An 11,984-nucleotide genomic window follows, 5' to 3' on the forward strand; every position below is an offset into this window, starting at 1 on the left:
CTGGGATTTCTGAGGGTATCCACTAATCAGGGGCTGAATACCACAGGGGGGTACTTTGAATAGCCTAGTAGGGGGGAGGGATAGCCCAGTGGTTTGAGCATTGGCCTGCTAAACCCAGGGTTGTGAGTTCAATCCTTGAGGGGGCCATTTGGGATCTGGGGCAAAAATTGGGGATTGGTCCTGCTTTGAGCAGGGGGCTGGACTAGATGACCTCCTGAGGTCTCTTCCAATCCTGATATTCTATGATTCTGTGAATGGACTCGGTGAGGGGTGGTACATCTATTGTCTATTGGCAGGGTGTATAGCCCAGATAATAGTGCTTGTGAGGCTGGTTGTTGTGTTGGGGACCTAACACCTAGTTCCCACTGGCAAGACTCCCTCACCCTGAAGCCAGGTGTCAACCAGGTGGCTTCTCCCATCCCTGGATCCATGCAGACCCCTGAGATGGTGTGTACCTGTGAGGAGGCTTTCTTGTGATTGGGTGCATACTGAGCAGCTGAGGATCCTCACTCACCTCCAGGCCCTGTTCTACCTTCTAGCTGATTTTCGCCAGGTTTGGTTTCCCTCAGCTTATGGACATCAAGGTGAGACATGGCCCCAAATAAACTGGGACTAACTAAATGTAGATTGAACATACAGTGGCGAACAGAAAATGGCCTCATTCAAAATTCTTTTTCTAACTGTAAATAATGAACTTTTGTGTCCCAGCACAAAAGTTTCCTATTAACTTGCCCTCATGTTGTAATAAATAAACGGTCCAGTTACATCCAGCAATTCATTTTAGAGAATATTCTATCATGTCTCATGCCAATGACTGAGAGCCCAGCTTGTTTCCTGTGATAATGATGCTGTTTGATGACAGACAAAGAAAGAAGCTAGTCTCAGATATTCCACTGATTCCCTTTTGAATGGGATAGATTTGTGACCTGGAGTGTGGGAAATTTGTATACAAAAATATGAACTACTGAAGAACTGTTCTGCTCCAAATCCCATAGTAAAATCAAACATCTCGGGGTTTTCAAGATTTTCCTACATGTAAGCAAACCTTTAACCCTTGCACCACTGGAGCTTTCTAGACTACCTGGCTAATGATTATATAGAACGTACAGCACATAGGTAACATCCCCAGCTTCCAAAGAGTTTAGATAGAGTAGTCTGGTAGACAACAGCAGCCTTTCTCTTTGGGTAAGTATCGTCAAATCTTGGGTCATTGTTGACTCTCATTTTGTGACAACCACAATGAAGCTTCTAAAGATGCAGGACTGGTCTGCACTGGTATGGCACAGAGGGTCAAGGTCAGATCTCAGTTACCCTGGTGCAATCCTGTTTACATCAGTAGGCTTGCACTAGTGTGACAGCAGAATTTGGCCCTTTGTACCTAAGCTACATCATCCTTGTCCATTTGCTAGTGTGGAATTCTTTCCAGCTCCCATGACTTGTGTTGCTAATGGTGCAGATGTTAACAGGCTTGCCTCAGTTTGCTTCTCTGATTGTGCAAAAGCATGATGGCCGAGGTCAATGGGAATGAAAACACCTTATCTTTGTTTCTTGGCTGCTGACTGAAACGCAACTTGAGGAACGCATTGTCGCAGACGGGCCAGCTCTATGCTTGTGTCCAAAGAAACATTGATTGAAGAAAATCTGGCTCTTAAATATTTGTGTGAGTATTGTTTAAACATGAGATTAAATCCACTTCTAAAATGTACTGATGTAGAAATGAATCACTTTCCCACTTAGCCTGGATTTACATGTGCTAACAGCTGGCTGAACAATGTGGTAATTGGTTTTAGCTTCGCTCAGCCACAGTCCTACCTGTCTGAATTCTTTTACAGCCCAGTCAGTGAGGGAAGACACCGGAATTTGCTCTTCTGTCAGGGTATAGGATGGTTTAATTCCACCCCTGCCAAACAGTGGGTGAGATCTGTTAGTCATGTCATATCACACTGTTGGTAAATACATAGTTTTGGGGTGAGGCAAGGAGGTAAGCGAAAACAGTATTTAAACAAAAATAATTCCCTCGTGGTGATTTTGGGAAATCAAGATTAGGAAATGGACAAAGGTGTCCATTAAGATATGACTGTCTGTAATAGGAAGATAAGGGTTCTGAGGCTTTAAAGGTACATGGGGTATGTGAAATGGAAGCAGCAGGGGTAGGCTACGTTAAAGGTTCCCAACTATTTTGGGCAACGGTGCCAGTTCATAGATTCTCTCTCAGCTGTAGGGTCAGTGTCTGACATCTCCCATTTAGATGCATGTCCTAAGTGGGATGACACAGTTTGTAGTCTGGGCCAGATTTTTAAGTATATTTAGGTGACTAATTCCAAATTATTTCAGTGGGAGGTAGACACATAAAATTCTTCGACAGCCTCTGTAATACAGAGTGCCAGATTTTTAGTTTCCCTTTAAAATCATAACAGACATAAATGTAACTTAATGGTTCTGCACCCTTAAGCCTTATCTGTAGATAAGTCAGACCTTTCACTTTACGGGACCTGGAGCATGCAATTAAAATGCAATACAGGCTGCACTCACAATCTTACCATCTTGATGGGAAATCCTAGACGGTGATGCTGTGAAGGAGAAAAGAAAGCTATAAACTTTGCTTGATGTACTTTTTCCCTTGCTGTTCTACGCATTTCAGTTTCCAGGTAGGGGTCAAATATATGGATGTTGTTTTCTTAACTGGAAATGGAAATGAGATACTTAAGACAAAAACTATGAAACCATGGTGGAGCATTCACGGACAGGCAGGAAATGGAATCATCCCTTCGCTCCAACAGGCTTACTGAACTTAGCCGTTAAAATGAGACACAGAAGAATGTGGATATGAATTGTTCTACTTTGGGTTCCTGTCCCTCTGCTTAATAAGTCTCATTACGAAAAGCAAGACCACACCCTGTTAATATGGCGTAGTAAGAGAGCCATAAGGCTAACTGCTTTTTTACCCTCCTCTCCTGTGTCTTCTTTTAAAGTAAAAACAATACGGATTTCCAGAGTAAAACATTTCACAAGAACGTTTTACTTTTAAATGGCTTAAGACAATTCTTCAAGACTAGCTGATTCCTCCTAAGTAAAACCAATTCAATTACCCATGCTGTAATAAGGTGGGTGAGGTGAAATCTTTTATTGGACCAGCTCCCATTGGTGAGAGACCAGCTTTTGAGCTACACAGAGCTCATCTTCAGATATTTTTCAAGAGCTCTGTGTAAGGCCGGGTCTGCACTACAGACTTCTAGTGGTATAACTACGTCACTTAGGGGTGTGAAAAATCCACACATCTGAGCAATGCATTTATACCAACGTACCCCTGGTGTAGACAGTGCTGTGTGGATGGGAGGGCTTCTCCCATCAGCATAGCTACTGCTTCTCATTGAGGTGATTAACTACACTGACAGAAGAGGCTCTCCTGTTAGTGTAGGAGTGTCTTCACTTAAGCGCTACGGTGGTGTGCTGATGCAGTGTTTTAAGTGTAGACCTGCCCGAAGCTCAAAAGCCACAACAACAACAACAGTGCGATGCCACAGTGTTTGGGATGTAAGTTGAAAGCACCAATATCGTTTGCACTTCAATACAGTAAAGATCCCTTTAATCTGAACTAATTAATTAGGCAATATACCATATTTCCCTCCAGGCAATTCCCTAAGCAAACCATTGGAACTAATTAAAAACCTGTGTGTCTCTTCATAACTGATATTCATAGTATGCAATAACATGTGTGCATCAAAATCTATAATTGCTATCACTTAAGTCACAATCATTTCTGCACTTTGATACATGAAATATAATCTTCTTCTTCCGCAACTATGAAAGCTAGAAACTTACTTTTATTTTTAAATGAAAACAAAGATTCTCATAGAGAAAAGGAGTACTTGTGGCACCTTAGAGAATAACCAATTTATTTGAGCATAATCTTTCGTGAGCTACAGCTCACTTCATCGAATGCATTCAGTGGAAAATACAGTGGGGAGATTTATATACATAGAGAACATGAAACCATGTTACCATACACACTGTAATGAGAGTGATCGCTTGAGGTGAGCTATTACCAGCAGGAGAGCGGGGTGGAGGGGTGGGGACCTTTTGCAGTGATAATCAAGGTGGGCCATTTCCAGCAGTTGACAAGAATGTCTGAGGAACGGTGGGGGTGGGGGGGAATAAACATGGGGAAATAGTTTTACTTTGTGTAATGACCCATCTATTCCCAGTCTCTATTCAAGCCTAAGTTAATTGTATCCAGTTTGCAAATTAATTCCAATTCAGCAGTCTCTCGTTAGAGTCTGTTTTTGAAGGTTTTTTGTTGAAGAATTACAACTTTTAGGTCTGTAATTGAGTGACTAGAGAGATTGAAGTGTTCTCCAACTGGTTTTTGAATGTTATATTTCTTGACATGTGATTTGTGTCCATTTATTCTTTTATGTAGAGACTGTCCAGTTTGACCAATGTACATGGCAGAGGGCAGTGTGTATGGTAACACCCATAGTTTCATGTTCTGTGTATATAAATCTCCTCACTGTATTTTCCACTGAATGCATCCGATGAAGTGAGCTGTAGCTCACGAAAGATTATGCTCAAATAAATTTGTTAGTCTCTAAGGTGCCACAAGTACTCCTTTTCTTTTTGTGAATACAGACTAACACGGCTGCTACTCTGAAACCTCTCGTTATGCAAGGCACTGAATTTAGCCGTATGGAGTGGAAATCTATCAACTTCATGAAAAAACTCATACAGATACAGACATCATCTTCCTTTCCAAATGCAAACAGATGGACATCATACCAAAAGGACTGAAGGTAAAAAATCCATCACAATCTACATACCACACAGACTATGCTGACAGCTTGTGCCACACGCTCTCGAAGAAACTGCGGAATCACCTGATCAACATCCTCTACAGCAAACAGGGAAAGATTAAGAATGAGCTCTCAAAACTGGATACTCTCATAAAAAAACAACCTTCCACACAAACTTCCTCGTGGCTAGACTTTACAAAAACTAGACAAGCCATTTACAACACACACTTTGCTTCTCTACAAAAGAAAAAGGACACTAAACTATCTAAACTACGACATGCCACAAGGGGCCACAACAGTGGTTCCCTTAACCCACCCAGCTATATTGTTAATCTATCCAACTATACTCTCAGCCCAGCAGAAGAATCTGTCCTATCTCGGGGCCCCTCCTTCTGCCCCTCCACCCCCACGAACATGATACAGTTCTGTGGTGACCTAGAATCCTATTTTTGACGTCTCCGACTCAAGGAATATTTCCAACACACCTCTGAATAAAATACTAGGCCACAGAGACCTTCCTACCAACACTACAAAAAGAAGGATTCTGGGTGCACTCCTCCTGAAGGTGGAAACAACAGACTGGACTTCTACATAGAGTGCTTCCGCCAATGTGCACAGGCTGAAATAGTGGAAAAGCAGCATCACTTGCCCCATAACCTCAGCCGTGCAGAACACAATGCCATCCACAGCCTCGGAAACAACTCTCACATCATAATCAAAAAGGCTGACAAAGGAGGTGCTGTCGTCATCATGAATAGGTCAGAATATGAACAAGAGGCTGCATCTACAAGCCATTACCCTCTGATCCCACTGAGGGTTACCAAAAGAAACTGCAGCATTTGCTCAAGAAACTCCCTGAAAAAGCAAAAGAACAAATCCGCACAGACACACCCCTGGAACCCCAACATTCTATCTGCTACCCAAGATCCATAAACCTGGGAATCCTGGATGCCCCATCATCTCATGCATTGGCACCCTGACAGCAGGATTTTCTGGCTATGTAGACTCCCTCCTCGGGCCCTACGCTACCAGCACTCCCAGATATCTTTGAGACACTACTGACTTCCTGAGGAAACTACAATCCATTGGTGATCTTCCTGAAAACACCATCCTGGCCACTATGGACGTAGAAGCCCTCTACACCAACATTCCACACAAAGATGGACTACAAGCTGTCAGGAACAGTATCCCCGATAATGTCACGGCAAACCTGGTGACTGAACTTTGTGACTTTGTCCTCAACCATAACTATTTCACACTTGGGGACAATGTATACCTTCAAATCAGTGGCACTGCTATGGGTACCCGCATGGCCCCACAGTATGCCAACATTTTTATGGCTGACTTAGAACAACGCTTCCTCAGCTCTTGTCCCCTAATGCCCCTACTCTACTTGCACTACATTGATGACATCTTCATCACGTGGACCCATGGAAAAGATGCCCTTGAGGAATTCCACCATGATTTCAACAATTTCCATGCCAACATCAACCTCAGCCTGGACGAGTCCACACAAGAGATCCACTTCTTGGACACTATGGTGCTTATAAGAGATGGTCACATAACCACCACCCTATACTGGAAACCTACTGACCGCTATTCCTACCCACATGCCTCCAGCTTTCATCCAGACCACACCACATGATCCATTGTCTACAGCCAAGCTCTACGATACAACCGTATTTGCTCCAACCCCTCAGACAGAGACAAACACCTACAAGATCTCTATCAAGCATTCTTACAACCACAATACCCACCTGCTGAAGTGAAGAAACAGATTGACAGAGCCAGAAGAGTACCCAGAAGTCACCTACTACAGGACAGGCCCAACAAAGAAAATAACAGAATGCCACTAGCCATCACCTTCAGCCCCCAACTAAAACCTCTCCAACGCATGATCAAGGATCTACAACCTATCCTGAAGGACGACTCATCACTCTCACAGATCTTGGGAGACAGGCCAGTCCTTGCTTATAGACAGCCCCCCAACCTGAAGCAAATACTCACCAGCAACCACACAACAGAACCGCTAACCCAGGAACCTATCCTTGCAACAAAGCCCATTGCCAACTGTGTCCACATATCTATTCAGGGGACACCATCATAGGGCCTAATCACATCAGCCACACTATCAGAGGCTCGTTCACCTGCACATCTACCAATGTGATATATGCCATCATGTGCCAGCAATGCCCCTTTGCCATGTACATTGGTCAAACTGGACAGTCTCTACGTAAAAGAATAAATGGACACAGATCAGACGTCAAGAATAACAACATTCAAAAACCAGTTGGAGAACACTTCAAGCTCTCTGGTCACTCGATTACAGACCTAAAAGTTGTAATTCTTCAACAAAAAACCTTCAAAAACAGACTCCAATGAGAGACTGCTGAATTGGAATTAATTTGCAAACTGGATACAATTAACTTAAGCTTGAATAGAGACTGGGAGTAGATGGGTCATTACACAAAGTAAAACTATTTCCCCATGTTTATTCCCCCCCACCCCCACCATTCCTCAGACATTCTTGTCAACTGCTGGAAATGGCCCACCTTGATTATCACTACAAAAGGTTTTCTTCCCCCCTCCCCCCACTCTCCTGCTGGTAATAGCTCACCTTAAGCGATCACTCTCATTACAGTGTGTATGGTAACACCCATTGTTTCATGTTCTCTATGTATATAAATCTCCCCACTGTATTTTCCACTGAATGCATCCGATGAAGTGAGCTGTAGCTCACGAAAGATTATGCTCAAATACATTTGTTAGTCTCTAAGGTGCCACAAGTACTCCTTTTATTTTTGCAAATACAGACTAACATGGCTGCTACTCTGAAAAAAGATTCTCAAGTAATCAAAGGACTCCAGGAGCTGGGTCCTTAAAAATACAACAGTGTGAGCACTGGTAAAACTGTGTGACCAAAAAAGTCAATTTGCCCCCCAGGTACTGTCTTCTCATGGGGTGAAATTCACTATAGCACAGAGGGCCCAGGTAAGAGTTTATCCATATAAAATACTATATAATTGCAAAAGTTAATTAAGACTAGTCATGATACTATAACTGAAGAGCTCCTGGTTCCCAGCCAGTGGCCAATATACTAGTGCATGTTGCTTCTAGGACAGACGTGCTTTCATTTTGGGTTCACAATTTAATAGTGCAAATGTTTGAGCAAGTGCGTTTTTTCCATTTTAGAAAGAATGTGGATTGTGGAATAGATTTTTTGCATTAAAATTTGTCTAAACTTTTCACATGTGAAAAATATTCCCAAAATGCTGCAGTACTGGGCTTTCTTCAAAAATCTGGCAACTCTTTTGCCCAGTTGTATTATAATGAAATAATTTTACATGTACCCAAGTGACCTGATCTTTTTTCCTTTTTATTTAAAAAAAATCCATTTTTTCCCCCTTTTTTCTAAATTGGTGCTAAGCTCAGAAAGCCTCTGGTCACAGCACTGGCAAGGAATTCAGACAAAAACAAAATGTGACATTCCATTCACAAACACCAGATGTCAGTACAAAAGCTATGAGCAACGCAGCAATTTGAATGCAAAATGGCAGAGAGCAACCAAACAGTGCAAGCATCACATCAGCTTCTTCTGTCCTCTGGCATTTTCAATTATTCTACCCATCCCTATGAACTCAAGAGTTTTATGCCATTCTCTGAGACCCTCCTTGATATTGTCACTGGTAGGCCCTTTTCAAGTCTTAAATCAAACAATGTGTGCTGGATCATCATCTGAGACTGCCATAACATGGAATATATAGCAGAATGAGGGTAAAACCACAGAGCAGGAGATATGCAATTCTCCCCCAAGGAGTTCAGTCACAAATTAGTGCACTTTTTTAATAAGTGTCATCAGCATGGAAGCATGTCCTTTGGAATGGTGGCTGAAGCATGAAGGGGCCTGCAAATGTTTAGCATATCTGTCACGTAAATACCTTGCAACACCGGCTACAAAAGTGCCATGTGAATGCCTATTCTCATATTCAGATTACGTTGTAAATAAGAAGTTGTCAGTATTATCTTCCATAAATGCTAAGACAAACAAGTTTGTTTACAATTGGCTGAAAAAGAAATAGGACTGAGTGGACTTACAGGCTCTAAAGTTTTACATTGTTTTGTTTTAGAGTACAGTTATGTAAAAAAAAATCTATATTTGTAAGTTGCACTTTCATGATGAAGGGATTGCACTACAATACTTAGTATTTTTCATACATTTCATACATTTCCTTTTTCTTTTTAGAGTGCAAATATTTGTAATAAAAATAATATAAAGTGAGCACTGTATACTTTGTATTCTTTGCTGTAATTGAAATCAATATATTTGAAAATGTAGAAAAATATCCAAAAATATTTATAATAAATTTCAATGTATTTGTTGTTGTTTAACAGTGTAATTAAAACTGTGATTAACTGCAATTGTTTTAATCAAGTTAATTTGTTTTGAGTTAATTGAGATTAACTGACAGCCCTAACTAGAAGCAAAAGGAAGACCAAGGACAGGGTAGGCCCATTACTCAATCAGGGGCAAAAACAATAACAGAAAATGTGGAAGTGGCAGAAGTGCTAAATGACTTTTTTGTTGCAGTTTTCACCAAGAAGGTTGGTGGTGGTTGGATGTCAAACATAGCAAATGCCAGTGAAAATGAGGTAGGATCAGAGGCTAAAGTAGTGAAAGAACAAGTTAAAAATTACTTAGACAAGTTAGATGTTTGAAGTCACCAGGGCCTGATGAAATGCATCCTAGAGCACTCAAGGAGCTGACTGAGGAGATATCTGAGCCATTAGCAATTATCTTTGAAAAGTCATGGAAGATGGGAGAGAGTCCAGAGGACTAGAAAAGAGCAAATATAGTGCCCAACTATAAAAAGGTAAATAAGGACAACCCAGGGAATTACAGACCAGTCAGCTTAACTTCTGTACCCAGAACGATAATGGAGCAAATAATTAAGCAATCAATTTGCAAATACCTAAATAAGGTGATACATAACAGTCAGCATGGATTTGTCAAGAACAAATCATGTCAAACCAACCACATAGCTTTCTTTGACAGGGCAACAAGCCTTGTGGATGGGAGGAGGTGGTAGACGTGATATATCTTGACTTCAGTAATGCTTTTGATACTGTCTCGTATGACCTTCTCATAAACAAACTAGGGAAATGCAACCTCGATGGAGCTACTACAAGGTGGGTGCATAATTGGTTGGAAAATTGTTCCCAGAGGGTAGTTATCCTGATTCACAGCCAAGCTGGAAGGGCATAACAAGTGGGGTCCAACAGGGATCAGTTCTGGGTCCGGTTCTGTTCAATATCTTAATTGATGGTTTAAATAATGGCATAAAGAGTACACTTATAAAGTTTGCAGACTATACTACTGTGGGAGGGATTGCAAGTGCTTTGGAGGATAGAATTAAAATTCAAAATGATCTGGACAAACTAGAGAAATGGTGGAAGCAAATAGGATGAAATTCAATAAGGACAAATGCAAAGTACTCCACTTAGCAAGGAGTAATCAGTTGCACACACACAAAATGGGAAATGATTGCCTAGGAAGGAGTACTGCAGAAAGCTTTCTGTGGGTCATAGTGCATCATAAGCTAAAGATGAGCCAACAAAGTAACACTGTTGCAAAAAAAGCAAACATCATTCTGGGATGCATTAGCAGGAGTGTTGTAAGCAAGACACAAGAAGTAATTCTTCCACTCGACTCTGTGCTGATTAAGCCTCAACTGGAACATTGTGTCCAATTCTGGGTGCCACATCAGGAAAGATGTGGACAAATTGGAGAAAATCCAGAGAAGAGCAAAAAAAAAAAAAAAGTATATTAAAGATCTTGAAAACATGAGCTATGAGGGAAGATTGAAGAAAAATGGGTTTGTTTAGTCTGGAGATAAAAAGACTAAAAGGGGACACAATAATTTTCATCAAAGATTGTTACAAGGAGGAGGGAGTGAAAATTGTTGTCTTAACCTCTGAGGACAAGATAAAAAGGCCTTAAATTGCACCCAGGGCAGTTTAGGTTGGACGTTCAAAAAAACTTCCTAATTGTCAGGGTAGTTTAGCACTGGAATAAATTGCCCAGGGAGGTTGTGGATTCTCCATCATTGGAGATTTTTAAGAGCAGGATAGACTAACAGGGATGATCTAGATTGGGCCAAAAGAAATCTGATGAGATTCAACAAGGACAAGTGCAGAGTCCTGCACTTAAGACAGAAGAATCCCATGCACTGCTACAGGCTGGGGACTGACTGGCTAAGCAGCAGTTCTGCAGAAAAGGACCTGGGGATTACAGTGGATGAGAAGCTGGATATGAGTCAATAGTGTGCCCTTGTTGCCAAGAAGGCCAATGGCATATTGGGCTGCATTAGTAGGACTACTGCCAGCAGATCAAGGGAAGTGATTATTCCCTTCTATTCAGCACTGGTGAGGCCACATCTGGAGTACTGCGTCCAGTTTTGGACACCCAACTGTAGAAAGGATGTGGACAAATTGGAGATAGTCCAGCAGAGGGCAAAGAAAATGATTAGGGAGCTGGGGCACATGACTTATGAGGAGAGGCTGAGGGAACTGGGCTTGTTTAGTCTGCAGAAGAGAAGAGTGAGGGGGCATTTGATAGCAGCCTTCAACTACCTAAAAGGGGGTGTTCCAAAGAGGATGGAGCGCGGCTGTTCTCAGGGGTGGCAGATGACAGGACAAGGAGTAATGGTCTCAAGTTGCAGCGGGGAAGGCTTTGGTTGGATATTAGGAAACACTATTTCACTAGGAGGGTGGTGAAGCACTGGAATGGGTTACCTAGGGACAGGGCCGGTGTAACCACTAGGCCAACTAGGCAGCCGCCTAGGGCGCCAAGATTTGGGGGCACCGAAAAGGACTCTGGCAGGATGAGTGGCGATGAGCTCACAGGTGGGAGGCAGCTGGGCGTGGAGGGGGGGGACTTGGGGTCTACCCCCCCGCAAGCTAATCGTTCTCTCCTGCCCCCTGCCTCTCCCCCTGCAGGTGCCAGCCCTATGCCCAGCCCCGGCTCCCCCGGACCTGAGGAGGTGAGGCTGGCAGTGGGGAACCCAGGCTGTGGGGGCGGGGCGAAGGAGAAGGCTCAGGCTGCTGGGGAAAGGACTCCATGTGCTGCCCGGGGGCTCTGCCTGGTGCTGGGCCCTCGGGGCAGGGCACGCTGTGTGCCAGGCTCTGGGGGGAGGC

This window comes from Lepidochelys kempii, chromosome 4 (assembly GCF_965140265.1).
Source record: "Lepidochelys kempii isolate rLepKem1 chromosome 4, rLepKem1.hap2, whole genome shotgun sequence".
Lineage (NCBI taxonomy): Eukaryota > Metazoa > Chordata > Testudines > Cheloniidae > Lepidochelys > Lepidochelys kempii.